Below are 11863 nucleotides of genomic sequence, written 5' to 3' on the forward strand. Positions count from 1 at the left end.
CGGGAGGTCAAAAATTAGGTGTCAACAGTGACTAGCGTCCCATTTCGTTGGTTAGCGTTTTCCCCTCAGTGATTAGCATTCCATTTAGTCGGTTAGCATCTCACTTAAGTGACTAGTTGTTCTGATTTATCGGGTAGCATTTCACTTTAGTGATTAGCGTTCCGTTTAGTCGGTTAGCATCTCATTTAAGTGACTAGCATTCCATTTTATCAGGCAGCGTTTCACTTTAGTGATTAGCATTCCGTATGTTAGAAATAATGACAAAAGTAAATGCTTTGACACTTGCAGCGAAGACTGCGGTCTGCTGACCGAATTTACATCGCTTTGACACTAGAGCGAAGACTATAGCCAATGGCCGAATTTACATCGCCTTGACACTGAAGCAAAGACTATAACCAACCCGCCTGATTTACATCGCTTGACTCCTTAAACGTTCGCTATGACCCTCTAGATCAGATGCGCTGCTTCATTGCTTTGGTTTTCTACTGTGGCCTTGTTGGCCAGATGTTTGTCCTTGTGACGTTTTCGCTCATTTGATAGCCCCTGTGGCTAGATATTTGCCCTTATGGCATTTGTGATCATTTTGTAGACCTTGTGGCTAGATATTTGATACGCTCCAATTACACATTTTAATAGCATAAAGTTGACGATGTCAAATATAGTAACCTAACAAAGTTGGGGTCGAATCCCACAGAGAATATGGTGTGATAATTTTACTAAATAAGTATTACACTAATCTTGCGGCCCCGGTGTATTCCAAAAACAAAGGATTTTATAAGAGTTTTGGTTTGTGGACTAATATAGAGTGACTAGTAATTTAAAGTTGTAAATATATAGGTAAAAAGAACCAAAGTTGTGTCCCCGTCAGATTAAGTGTATGATCATAGGTCTTCATCTTGACATACTTCTAATGGATCGTTTGTATAGATGCACTTAACCTCTATGTGAATCTAGACTATTTCCCAATAAGAAAAGATTATTTCTTTCTATGCTTTTCCCAAAGATAAGAAAGTATGCATGAAGAACGGTTAATTATGCCAAGTAAATTCTTCTTATTCCTAAGTGAATTTATTAAACAAGATGTAAAGCCTTGAGATCTTGTTATTTGTTCTTACGAAACCCTAGTTATTTTCTCAAATAAACTAAAGTTTATGGCGTTAGATAATGTTTGCAACCACTAACTATATGATTAAAACGAAGAACAAATAAACCCTAACAATCCCCAATCACAAAACACCCATCCTTGGGTTCAGAACCTTAATAAATAAATTTAGCTACTCATAGAAGAAGAAGAAGAAGAAGAAGAAGAAGAAGAAGAAGAAGAAGAAGAACAACAACAACAACAACAACAACAACAACAACAATAATAAACAATTGAGATGATAAGGCTTACGAATGATTGACTGGAATTGAAGAGAAAATAATTGCAACTATTTGTAATCCCAAAAAGACTTCAAAGAACTATGAGTATTCAATACTAAGGAAATAAAACTGAAATCTAGTAAATTGTGGTCTACAAGAAACTTATATCAAGTATTTATAAGAGTCTAAGTCTTGAAAACATGTTGGCAAAATTACCCCCCGTCGGATCAACTTATGGACCGTAAATATTATATGGTCCGTAAAACCTTAGTTCATGTCCGTAAAATCTCCTTCTGCTGTCCAGATCTATGCTCCCTTTTCACGGACCGTAAATGTTTTAGGGTCCATAAATTCTTCTTTCAGTTGAGACTTGTTGTAACTAATCTACAGTGGGATTTACGGACCGTAAATAACAGTCCGTACTTTCTGCCGTGAATTCCTTTTCAGGTGTGAGACTTCTCTGTCACTGATCTACGATTGAATTGACGGCCCGTAAATATTATACGGTCCGTCTTTTTGCTCCGTAAAATCCCAGCTTCAGTTACTTCTCTTTCTTGAACATCTCTTTAAGCCATTTTCAAGACTTTTGACACAAACACGATAAATAACTGTAACATAACACAAACACATCAAAAGACCCAAACTTGATTGAAAAACAAGTAAAACTCGCTGTCAAAAAGCATCAAATGTGTCGAAATTTTGCGACACATCAACACCCCCAACTTAAAGTCTTTGCTTGTCCTCAAGCAACTCACACAACACAAGCGACTCAACTAACATAGATACAAATAGAATAACAATGTCTACAATGGTTTTGACTAAGAACTACCAGCTTGCATTATTTCCCTTGACTGACCCTCTCAATTTAAAACAGTTCAACTCAAATGTATGATCCAAAACACATCATAACTAACAATGAAGCGTCAATAAATGACAGCAGGTTATTGGGACTCCCAATGCACGCACAAACGCTACTTTTTAGGTAAGTATTCAATGTTGCTCAACCTTTATGCCCTCACACAGACCAAAGAATGTTCCACACACATATGTATAAAGAATTTGGGATAAAGATGAAAGAGAGAAGAAACACTCACACTCACAAAGGCATTCACACACTACAAATGCACATACCATATGCTTGCCCTTAATTTCAATGCCTTAACTTTGGACGGTTCAATCGTGATCACACTAGGACTTGTTCTCGGCTTGTAATGTAGGCTTGGGGACGGGTTGGATAATCATTTAGGAATTAGTGACTCACCCTCCTTGAACACTACACCTTTCTTTTACCTTGATTCGCCTCTCGTTTTTCTCCCTTGGTTTTCACTTGTTCAACCTCGATGTGGGTTGCTTATTAATGAAACTACTTTCTTTTTATGCTGTACTTTTTCTGATTTTCTTCTTTTTTTTACACTATTATATTGCTTTTTTTTTTCTAACACCCACATCGAATCATGACTGGATAACTAATGCCATTCCCAACTTAGGCTTTTAGCCTCTTCTTCACACTTTTGTCACCCCCAACTTAGGCATTTTGCCTCTTCTCTCTAATAGTATCAAGGAGGGAATGGGTGCAAAAATGGATTCATTTAAAATGGATATGGGTTTGTTAACGGCTAGTCAAGAAAAAGGTCAATGGCTCAATAGGTGAAACTAGGGATTAGTTGCCTCACAGGGTAAGGCTTATAAGGCAATAGTGACTGAATTTCAAAGTAAGCCTACGATCACTTCACAACCAAACTATTCTCAGTATTCAAGCATGAAAAACTAGGCAAGTTCTAGATTGAAAAAGCAGAGTATGAACACAACTAATGTACTCACACACACAATGTTATAAGGATCACTTTAATTACTACCCAAGTAACATTCGACACATATAATACCCTAATATTCCAACTGTCATAAACAGAAACATGCATGCCAATACACAACATGCATGTTAACCACTATTGACACCCAATTTTTGCCCTTAATTTTCATTTAATTAATTTCACTATACTTCTTAGTCTTGAAAATTCCCCAAAATAAGTTTTGAATATTTTCGCTAATTACCAGACTAATTTTTGAGATATTATTAAGATTATTTTTATCATTCCTTAAAAAATTACTAAACATGATATTTTATAATTAAAATCACTTGAGAATAGTGTTGATATTCCGATATAAATATTGGTGTTGGTATTTTTCCCTTGATCCTACTTGTTGTAGCAATAATATTTTACTCTCCTTTGAAACTAAATATGTAAATTAGATTGCTTATATTGTAATTTATATATGTATGCATTTTACGGGAATTAATTAGGATAAAGAAGCATATTTTAATTAATTGATTGAAGTGAAAAAGGGATTAGAGAAAGTAAGATTAGAAACTAATTCAGCTAATTTTAAACTTGGGCCAATCTCTATTTCTTGAAAGCAATTCTCAGCAGCCCAATTCACCAAACAAACGCCCAGCCCACATCCCACCGACCCGACCCAGCCCAATAACTCATCTAGAACACCTAAAATCCCTAATCTTTTCATTTCTACCAAATGAAACTAATAACGTAACCAGAACCAAAGGACCTCTCCTCTTTCTTCAACCTAGCACAAAATCTTAGCCATATCCCACCAAAACCGCCTGCTGTTCACCTCTCACATCCGCTCACATACCTATTCTCTTTCCTCACACTCCATCTCTGAAGCTTGCAGGCTCCATGTGTGATTTCAGCAGATTTCATGGGTAAGTCCCATCCCCATTTTCATCATCTCATTTGTTGAAAATGTTTTCCTAGAGATTTCCCCCCTTTTCCTTATTTTTGAATTTCGAAGCTTCTTTATGGACCTGTTGAAACCCTCAGTTGTTAGCTATAAATAGGAGTCCTTAGTGAGCTATTTGAGATAGGTTCAAGTGTTGGAAATTCCTCTTGAATAACCCAAAAAAAATCTCATCTGTTTTCATCAAGCTTTTCACAAAAAAATATTTTTTTACTCTAAGTTGCGGCTCTCAAAAATTCTCTTTTAACTAAGTTTGTTTTGTTGAATTCTTGGTGGTTTCTCGGCTAAATGAGCTATTCAAGTGGATTCCGAGACTTGAGACGACATCAAGCCTCAGTTCGCTGTCACGGAGAAGGTATTCACACTCGCCCTCTCTTCATCTTTCATTTTGTAAGAAGTAGAAATATAGTCGTCCAAGTATTTCCCATCGTTTGTTTGGTTTAGCTGACTGAAATGCGGTCTTTTCAATAAGTCTTGTTGTCTGTTTTCTTTTCTGCCTGTTGGAATCTGTTATGACCGCTATGTTCGCTTTAGAGCCTGTTTGGATGGGCTTATGCCTTTAAGCTGAAAACAGCTTATAAGCCAAAAAAAATAAGTTGGGGTAGTCCAACTTATTTTTTTTGGCTTATAAGTTGTTTTCAGCTTATAAGCTGCTTTAGATAAGTTAAGTCAAATAGACTCAATTATTTTTTTGAGCTTATTTTAAGCACAAAATGACTTTAAGCTGGTCAGTCAAACACTCAAAAAAGCTAAAAACAGCTTATAAGCCAACTTATAAGCCAATCCAAACGGGCTCTTAAAGCTATGAAATGGTTAATAAAAATTAAGTGCACCTAGAGGAGCTACCGACTTACTTATAGAATATATGAGTAGTCACCCTCGATTCTAATTACGTTTCAGTTTATAGAGTAAAAAATGTATTTGTTCGAGATGGTCTCATATTTTGTTTAATTTTCTGGTGAAGTGTATATTATAATCTGCAATTTCATCTTTGTTTGACAGAACTAGAAGCCGATATGAACTATGAATTTTTTTTTTGGCAAAAACTGCTGATCTGTTAGGATTAAAAATGGGAATATATGATCAAATTCGGTGGGTGTTTGGGTTTACTGTTTGAGCATGGTCCTCTACATTAGTTAATGTGTTCTTTGGATACATCATGTTTAGATTAAAGAATATATATATATATATATATTGCTTACTTAGTGTTCTCAATAAAAGTATCAATCCAATATATGTGCTAGAATTACAGGATCCTAATAGTGTACTTTAGAATTTGAATTAAAGATTTATGTATACATGGAGGATTATACTTTCATTCCGAACTAATGTTCTGTCCATTCCAACATGATGTCAGACTAATCTTACTTTAGAACAGAAAAGTGATTATCTTAGTTTAAATAATCTTAACTTGAACATGATGTTTTCTTCCGCTAATTTTGGATCCCTACAAGCAAATCTGTTTTCTGTATTATTTAAAGGATGATAAAAATCATTGTCGTAGAATTCTGAGACCTTCAGAACATAATTACCGGCATGATAACGTGTTTAGTTGTGGTTCAGAATCAAGGATGTCTTTATACTTGTCTGCAGAGATTTGTGTGCTACTAGCATATAGAAGTTTCACCATTTCCATATAGAGATGACATAACCTATAAATAATCCTTAAATAGTTTGAGATTAAAATGGTGCATTTGGAAACCATGGCTATAGGAATGATATACCCCTCTTATTAGGATTTGAATAGCACCCTTGTTTTGTTGAAACTTCTATTTGGATAAAGTTGTTTATTCTAATTTTTTTTACGTGAAGGTTAAGATATGAAACTTTACTTGTCAATTAAAACAATGTCTTTGGCTGTACTTTGCAAAAATGGTGTTTTGAGTTATGGGAACACTGTTAGCTTATCTTTATTTTTTTGAGGTCCTAGATCTAAAGTTGTTAATTTTATTTTATTTTTTTTAAAAAAAACATTGAGATATGTTATAAAGTGTGCAATAGTTCTGCTATGCTTCCTTTTTTTTTTTAGAGTTCCTTTTACTAGGGGTTTACTTTCAGGATGAATTTGTTAAAGTACATGTCAAATTGTGTTTTACGTTGCAAAAGGTTTAAATTTGCGTTAAAGCATGTTATAAACTTGAGCTTTTATGTTCTGGAAGCTCATGGCTATCAGATCCTTGAAAATAGGAAAATCAGTCAGTAGTCCTTTTTTTTTTTGTTTACATGTCTGGGATAGTTGTGTCCATTGGTTTTTGCGAGAAAATGGGCTTTGAATGAAGAATATGTTTCGCTGTTGGTGTATTACAATAAAGTCATGCGTATGTGGTCAAGCTGCTTTGCCTATTGAAACTGGAAAAACCATGTTTTAACATAATATGATTTTAAAAAGTTTGAAGTAGCCTAGGTAACCGTGAACATGAGTTCTTCTTTGAATAAGAACCTGCTATTTTTAAAACTCATGGGATTGTGATCACTAAGTCAATAGATCTTCATCTGTTGTTGCTAAAATTACTAATTTTACACTCTGTTCGCACTTAAAAAAACTCATTATGCTAATGAGTGTGTCACCTGCATGCTAATCTGAAATAGCAGTCTAGTTTGATAAGATCCATGTTAGGTTGCGCTTCCCTTTTCAACTTGGGTTGACTAGAAACACTTAGCATGATAAAATATTATGCTCGTTAACATCCCTGCTTGCAGTATGAAACCTGGACCTTCTTGTTTACCTAGATTAGTATCACAATGGTTCGGGTAATTTGTTTAAGGATCTTAGAAATTAAAAGGTGTACTTGTGAACTCAAGATCCCCCGTTGAGATGAACTAATTTATTGAAGCATGTATATGCTACCTTCTTAATCATTCATTTGTGTGTCGGCAACTAGAAAAATTGGTGCTAATTAGTTTAACTCCTATCATATGCATCTTTTATAAAGTATAACATGATAAATATCTACCTATGTGATCAAGGAGTATGAATTTGATTATCTATTTATATTGCTAAGAAGGAACTAACATGATGTGTGGCGTTGTCCATTTTCTTTAGATTAGGGGTATTCATTAGGATTATCTGTTAAAACTCCGGGCATATCTAAATGGTTTTAGCTACTCATAACTACCAGTACATTAGCCTGATTGATAGTTTGGGATGGTCAAAAATTGTTATTTTATTAGGTTCCTAATTTCTCTCGACTACAAATATGTGAAGTTGGTATAGCTAGGAGATCATCTGACTTAAAAAATTAACTACTGCTTCTTCCCTTTGTTTAAATAATGTAAACTTGTCTTCCAGCTTCTCTTTTATCTCTTGTATCTAGTTTTCCTTATAAGTTTATAATGCGTAATGTCTTGAAATTTGATTTTCTTACAATTAAGATTGCTTCTAATCCTTTTATTTCTTTTGTTTTCTTTGCACATGCACGTGGCAGCACACTGGGGTTGTATGACAACTCCAAGTCTGCTCGGAAATAGAAAAATATTAGCTGCATTGACGTGCTCGTGTCTAACAGCCTTCGTTCGTGGCAAGCGTCCCCGTCTTTCTTCCTCTCTTTAAACTTCGTGTCTCTGTCTTAACATAGATATACATATTGTTTATATTATTGACTAATATTTTTTGGATTGTATTTGTAGCGTATTTGTTTATACATATTGTCTTGTGTGTGTACGAACTTGCGAAAAAAATGGTGAAGTATAATAGCAGGTTTAGTTGCTTACTCCCTCACCCCTTTTTGGTATAATACCTGGTTTAGGTGTATTCGGGGATAACACTTACGAACGTCCTCCAGTTCCTTTTAGCTAACTCTTCCTAAGTTGCAACTAGTTATTTTTACAAAGGTATAGACATACGTTTTTTTTTTTTTTTAACCATATAAACATGGTAACCAAACCTTTTCTTTTCAAAAGATTGCGGAAGAAATAAGAGTTCCAAATATAGATTTTTGCATAGTGCTAAGATGTGAATTTTTGGAAGTGTAAAACGCAAGTTTCAAAGGGATAAAATGTAGATTTTTATGGGTAAAAGCAGTGGTTGCAAATTGACCATTTTTAGAATTACATTCTTTTGTTACCAACATGTTAGCGGGTATAATTTTTCAAGTTTATACAATACCTTTTTTAGGGTCCCCGTACAGTGACCCCAGTTATTTTACAAGAGCTCCAAGATGCATACTTTATTTTTCCATACATATATATCTACTCTATCTTATTTTTATTAACTCTTTAATCATCTTTACATCATGTTTATACATATATATTACTCTCATATCACAAATGACTATTTTTGAAACATTGTATATCACTTTACATAGGAAATAAATATCCCCTATGTACGTTATTTTCTCAAAAAATATACATACTAATCCGCCCATTTTTATACTATTTTATGCAAAAATACGTCATGAATATGAGTATATATGTTTACATCTCATGCATACTAAACTACTTACTTTACTATTAAACATACACATATATCATTCTTTACATACGTGCATTTATATTCTCGCTAATCATTTGTACACGCGCATATATTTATTTGCGTGATTGTGACTTTAAAAATGTTGTTTGTACAAATCATCTTTGGTTATTAGTTCCTTTAGCAGTTTTTTAATATTTTAGCAGTTTTTTAATATAGGCAATAGTAAATAAGAAATAGATAAATAATCCCCCTCTAGTGTTAATTAAGCTAAATTTAAAGACTATTTTCGGATAGGCTTTGAGGGATGCTTAACACCTTCCCCTCGGGGTAAATAAAACCGTTACCTAGAATCTCATAGGTTTCAAAGACTAAAAATGGAGTTTTTTACATTTTTACAAATGGTTTCCTAATATTTCTTAAAATTAGGTGGCGGCTCTGAAAATTTGCAAAATCAAAGGAAACATAGTCATAAGTTGTGAACTAATTTTAATCCGTTAAAAATATGGCATAACAGCATGACGACTTTGCTAGGGACCTACTCTAGGTTTTGACTTTAGTATACTTAGTTTAAGAAGTAGATACTTGAGGGATGTTTGTTTATTTATTTATATTTGTTATCACCTGCTATTTATGAATTGTTACATTTCTACATTTGAAAGGGCGCAAGCCAAAGCCAAACTTGCTCTCCTTATTTGTTTGAGAAAACACTATTTGTTACTGCTTTCCTTATAATGTTATTGCACTTTCTATCGAGTCTTTGGCCGTACACTTACACACACTGTGGTTCACGGGAGGTGTTGTCTTACACGCCTTCACCCCTTCTTTGGATTCTTTAGTTTCAGAGTTCGTACTGTAGTTTCGCTACGTACCTTCTCGCAGACATTCAGTCCCATTCCGGAAATTCTTAGGAAAAAATCTTATTCTAGAAAATAAGTCATGCTTCATACAGCTTAGGTGGGACAATCCAAGGTATTGTCACTGCAAATTTTAGGAATTCACCCTTTGTCAAAGGTTCGGAACCTGAATGACATAACCCTTTATGTGAATGGATGAAATGATCCTTAAGAGACACAAGATGATTTTTTTTTTTAACAAAAAATAATTATCATAACCTTTACCCTTCTTTTTCAGATGGAAATTAATCAAAACCTACCAAATATCCAAATGATAGTCTTATCTCCTTACGACCTGCAAACTTGGTAGAGGAACATAAAAGTGACACACGGAGGGAAAATCCGACAACATCTGCGGTCATTGATGTCACTAATGAGTATCCGAGCCGACAAAACTCTCACCAAGCTGCTGATAGAATTTTGGGATCCCGCTACAGTAACCTTCAATTTTTTAGATTTTGAGATAATCCCTACTTTGGAGGAAGTTTGTGGGTTCACCGACTTACCATTTGAGGGAAGAATGTCGGTGTTACCACCCTTCATATTAGGAGAAAGATTCTTGTGCATTTTGGGATTTAATGTCTACCCGGTCTTGAGGAACGTGGAAAATGATCGAGTGAAGTTTGACTTTATTTTTCAGAGATTTGGGCACCGAGAAAGCTTTGATCGATATCGGGACGAGTTTGCGTGTGACCACGGAAGGTGGGAGCAAATGCGGCCATGAGCCTTCGCAATAGCCTTGTTGGGAGTCTTGGTCTTCCCAAAGAGAGCCCAACAATTCAATATTAACCTTCTGCCACTTATCATGAACATCTTCTCGGGACAGGATGAATTGACATTGGTCCCCATAATCCTTGCTGAGATTCTCCGATCTCTATCAGCTTCTTCAAGGGGGCACAACTTTTTCAAGGGGTGTAATCCCTTGCTGCAGTTATGGGCCACGAAACGCTTCTATAGGCGCCTCCCGATCATGGATTACTGCATAAATACCCGTAGCAGGATTCAGAGCCACGTAGAAAGAATGAGGTACTGTCTTTGCACTTATTGGAGAGGAGGAGTGGCACGCATTCCTGGTTCAGCTCACGGGAGATGCTATTCAGTGGAAATACCCTTGGCTGTCAGGAAGACCTTTGGTAAGGACTACAAATCTGTACTTTATTGAGTTGATTGGGTTGGACGGGATCCAGACATATGCGCCTCTCAGAGTCCTGAGGCAATTTGGAGTTATACAAGATGTCCCCGTTTGGTCCTATATGGCGCTGCATGAGGATGGCTATGATAGGAGTGTTCCGGCAGCACGAGTGAGAATTCTGCAAATAGAATGGGTGAACATGATCACAATTGGTATGGATGACGAGAGTTGGTGCACACCCGAGTACTATGCCTGGTATAATGTGGGAGGCCTGGCACTTCTGCCGACCGAAGACGGATTCAATGGGGTCACAGACTATGATGCAGTCGCTTGGCTTACAGTTGAGATACTGGCCCACATGAACGTCAACAATGACATGTACAGGCAGGTAGTTCTAGGTTCAGTAAACCATTTGATACAGCTAGTAGAAGAGGAAGATCCAGTAGAGCCGGAAGAAAAGATGGAAGAGGATCCAGAAGAAGATCCCACAGAGCCAGATGAACCAGTGGAAGAGGGTCCAGAGAAAATCCAGAATGGGAACCAGAGCATAAACTGGTAATGGAGATAGATCCGGAGAAATCACCTGAGTATACTCCAGCAAGATATCCAGAAGAGGAAACAAAGGTGCAATCCGAATACAGGCCTGCAGTACATGGCATAGAGGAGGGACCCGAGTATGATCCAGAGGCAGGTTGGGAGATAGAGACAGACCCAAAGGAAGAACCTGAGTATGACGCTGGGCCTGATTATGATCCAGCATATGATGGGGATGATAATAATGGCCCGACATGGCCCTAGACTATTTTCTTTCCCCCTTTTGTTTTCTCAACATTCCAAAAGAGTACCGTATGGTCCAATACCTTTGGATGCCCTCGTGGTCACCCTTTGCATTTTCATTTCAAATTTTATTTTACCCATTCCTTTTTTATGCCTTTATGGCCATTCCCCCTGTGTTTTATCTTTCGGGCTACCATAAGCCTACTCTTGTAAGCTCTCGAGCTACCTTTTGTTGGAATGGAAGTTATGTTTGTTATAAAAAATCAAAGAATGTGTCAAAAAGGATCATCATCATCAATTTGTATGTAACGTAGGCTTACCTCTAGCAAAAAGAGGCCCCATAATTAGGACGCCCTTGTTTGCACGTCGACTTGACGTAATTACTTGATTAAACGTGTTACTCTACTCTTCTAAAGCTTTTCAGACTAACCTTTTTGTTTTCCAATTGTCTTTATTTTGGTTTTATCCCCCCCAACACAGGTTGATTTGCGTTGATCTTCAAACTGGCCGAATCACTCTATAATTTGAGGT

General features: G+C 36.1%; 1 long non-coding RNA gene across 1 annotated transcript; it reads left to right on the forward strand.

Annotated features, from left to right (window-relative positions):
* Positions 1–3903: 3903 nt before the first annotated feature.
* Positions 3904–7829, forward strand: LOC132626521 (uncharacterized). The gene is made up of 2 exons (XR_009577367.1): positions 3904–4474; positions 7545–7829. It is a non-coding gene; the product is annotated as an uncharacterized LOC132626521 (long non-coding RNA).
* Positions 7830–11863: the final 4034 nt, after the last annotated feature.

The sequence above is a fragment of the Lycium barbarum genome, chromosome 2 (genome assembly GCF_019175385.1).
Source record: "Lycium barbarum isolate Lr01 chromosome 2, ASM1917538v2, whole genome shotgun sequence".
Classification (NCBI taxonomy): Eukaryota; Viridiplantae; Streptophyta; class Magnoliopsida; order Solanales; family Solanaceae; genus Lycium; species Lycium barbarum.